The 3,675-nt window shown below is 37.4% G+C and overlaps 1 protein-coding gene across 2 annotated transcripts in view; it reads left to right on the top strand.

Annotated features, from left to right (window-relative positions):
- The window catches only part of Dh31 (diuretic hormone class 2), a 200,761-nt gene extending 199,123 nt beyond the window's left edge, over positions 1–1,638 (top strand). For both annotated transcript variants that reach the window (XM_067113304.1, XM_067113305.1), the window contains exon 4: positions 1–1,638. This exon is cut by the window's left edge. The gene's annotated coding sequence lies outside the window, so the exon portion shown is untranslated.
- The last annotated feature ends 2,037 nt before the right edge of the window (positions 1,639–3,675 follow it).

Genomic DNA, 3,675 nt, shown 5'->3' with positions numbered 1-3,675 from the left:
CTTCTCCGCCTTCATTTTCGTCTCTTCGTTGTCCTGAATGACACAGAGCATCGCATACTTCCCTCTCTCTCTCTCTCTCCCTCTCTCTCTCTCTCTCTCTCTCTCTCTCTCTTCCGTCATGTTTCCCCTCCTCCTCCTCCCTCCTCCTCCCTCCTCCCTACAATCAAGTGAATATAAATATATATATATAGATACCGATTAATGATCACTTTAATAAAATAATAACTGTGGTTGAGATGAATATAATGAAATGTATGGCAGCTGTTCTATATGCCCGCGATTTCTCACGAAAATCATAAAGGTACTTATAAATATATTGCTGTAGTAGAGTGATTGAATATGTGAAAAAGTAGGTCCCGACATTTTATTTTCTTTTCAATAGAGCGAATAGGAAGAGTAATTAATAATAATGATGGTAATAATCATAATCACAATAACGATGCTTCAGCTCGGCGGTCTCTTTTGACGAGTGGTGTATCATGTTTTCCCGTTTTCATAAGTCAATATTTTTTTTTTTTTTTGGTTCCTTACATTTTCATCACATGGATCCCAGGAGAATTTTTAAAAGCATAGTGGCTTCTTCAATTCTGTTCTGTCTCTCTTCGTTCAAGGGTGCTGTGCTTAAATCTAGTCCGCTGATCAGGCTATCGCCAGAGGAGCACGACAGAGCCTTTGCTGGCACAAGACCGGGTTTAGTCTAACAGTATCAACAACATCAATGTGACGGTAGACAGGAGAATTTGGCAGCGTCAGGCTGGTTCAAAAACAACAGCTGCAACAACGATTAAGAAATGGATTTGTAAAGAGAGCCTCCCAAGTCACAATTTCACCATCTTTTTTGCGAGAAGGATTTAAATGACATAATCCAGTTGTCAGTGTGATGATGATTCTTGCAATTCCATCTCGCCGGTCATCGGTAGCGAGTGTGACGGTTTAGACAGACCATTTTATAACAGCTAAATTGTAACAGCTACGAGGAAGAATAATGATAATTAATTAAAAAAAACAGCGTCTTGTTTTGTTGTTTCTATAATTTTCTACCAAAAAAATATAACTTGCTTTCAGCCATATTGGTTCTTCTTCCGTCTGCTTCCTTCGAAGACCTTCATCTTTTCCCTTCGTCCTAATAAAGGTACAAAAATGCATTCAGGCCCCTCCATTACAGAATTCGAACTTCTGCCATTAAACCAGGTGTGTGACGGACGTCCCAATTATTTTTCGCGAAAGGCAGAAAACTAAACAAAACGATCTTAGAAATCTCCGCGGTCACCCGATAAGCAAAAGCCCCCTTTCCCACCATCCTGTCTTACTTTCTCCGCCATCTTTGACTCCCAAATCCTCCTCCGACTTCTCTCGTATCATGTGTTTATTATTTCTTTCTGCGGGCTGGAAATTTTCGATTCGATATCTCATCATTTGGTAAGTTTTAAGAATTTCTCAGATCCATCATGTCATTGTATTTAGGAAAGCAAAAACTCAATACTTCTTTGGTTCGAATTCATGTAGATAAAATAAAGAGTGTCAGTCCCTGCAGTTTTCATTTTTGTGCATTTTTTACCTATTTTTCTCCATCTGGAGTCATGATATATATATAAATATGAGTGAAATGTAAATAATAAATAAAGGTATATCAATTAACACTTAATTTCTTTGATATTTCTTTGCTTCGGAGCGGAGAGACTCTGGACGAACTTGCTCTCAAAGTCGTTCGTCCTATGATGTTTGTCAACGGATGTTTTCATAAGCGACAGAAGAAATCGGATATATAACTTTGGCCATATTCTTTTCAAATACAATCTCCAAATGAAGTTAGAAAGCTCAATGTGAGCCTAGATTAATCTATACTTATACATAGCACATGAGAGCGCATACACATAGGCTATGAACATAATAATTACTCGTATATACAAAATTTAACTTCAGGCGTTGATAGTCTTATGAGAGGAGTATATATAAAGACAATAATGCATACATACATGTCTGGTATACATAATATTTAGCTCTCTCTTTTCTTTCTCTCTCTCTCCCCAACTCAGTTTATATATAATATATATATATATATATATATATATATATATATATATATATATATATATATATATACAGTATATATATATATATATATATATATATATATATATATATAGACGAGAATAAATATGGCAAATTAAACGGAACACGTTAGGAAAACACAAGCAAAATAGCCAACAAGCAAACTTTGATCTGCAAGAAACCTTCCAAAGAAGGCCACTGAAGCCTAAGAAACTTGATAAAAATGATGAATGGTAAATTGCTTATGAAATTTTATCTAATGCTGACATATAATGAGGACACTAATGTGGAAAATTTCTTATAATAATCATCTCTATCTGACAAGGCCATAACACATACAGTATCTCATCCCAGCTATTCTAATTTGATTGAAAGTTCTGATGCTAATTAGGGAAAGTCTACTAGAAGCTGAATCTTTCTTAAGTGATTTTTAAAAAAAAGGTGACAAGCCACATCATAGGCGCTTCACTGATCCCATATTGAAAACAACGCATGGGTTTGCCCATCTTTTTTTTTTTTAAATAATACAGCTCAAGTTCTCAAATTTCTTCAGGTTTTGCTATTGATATTCCTCTTTTTTTTTCTCGGAGAGTGGCTGCTGTTTTCACTGTTGTTCTTTTAGCTGTTGTTGCTACAGTAGCTAAATCAACTGGCTGTTACATTCATGCACCACTTTACGCATACAAAGCCTAAGTCAGTGGTTCGTAACCTTTTTATTACCACGCCCCCTCTGAGAGTTGGTCCTTCCCTCCACGCCCCCCTTGCATCTATGAGTAAAATTCCCTCCCAGATTTAAAGGAAAATCAAAAAAGAGAAAGAGAAGGGGTGTTTTTATTCTTTTGGGAATGAATTAGTGAGATACTTGACACTGCTTCTTAGTTACTAGATCTTGAATGCGTGGGTGAATGTTAAGATAAGAGAATAATTTTTAATTTTTTCCTAGGGCTCGCTCCCCCTGGAAATTGCCTGACGCCCCCCAGGTTAAGAACCACTGGTCTAAATAGCGAAAACAATAAACTTTCCTTCGCTAAGCATCTTAAATGTACCTAAACTGAAAAGAAATGTTTTCAGCCAATCAAGACTGACTCCTTTCTGTCCGAGACCGGCACGCCAAGAGGAAACATCATCAGAGAACAGACGGAAGCGAAGGGTTCCATGGTTTAATCTAAAGAAACCCCTCGCTCTATCCTCGAATGCTCTCAAGCCGACGATCTGAAGCGCTAAGTAATCTTCTCGATGCCAGACGGCTTGGCGCCGCTGGCGTCATCGTCGTCGGCTCTTGTGCTGCACTGCTGGGCTGCGGATTCATGATATTAAAAACAAAAAGAAAGAGAAAAAAGTTCTCGGACGACTGACCTAGATGGTGCCTTAGTGCCGATGTGCACTGACGAACTACAAGCCTTGAGCACGTCCATGCGAAGTGGTTAGATAAACAGATCGCAGACGAAGCGAATGCACGAGTGTGAAAATAAATTGATGAAGAAAACGAAATAGAGAAAAAAACGGTACAAAAGTTTGCAAAAGAAGCATAACGGAATTTATCATTGATTTATAAAACAAAACAGAGAAACGACAATACAATACCTTACTAAAGAAGTACAGCGGAATTTATCATTGATTTAT

The sequence above is a fragment of the Macrobrachium rosenbergii genome, chromosome 12, assembly GCF_040412425.1.
Source record: "Macrobrachium rosenbergii isolate ZJJX-2024 chromosome 12, ASM4041242v1, whole genome shotgun sequence".
In the NCBI taxonomy this organism is placed as follows: Eukaryota; Metazoa; Arthropoda; class Malacostraca; order Decapoda; family Palaemonidae; genus Macrobrachium; species Macrobrachium rosenbergii.
This window is presented reverse-complemented; position numbering and strand designations above follow the sequence as displayed.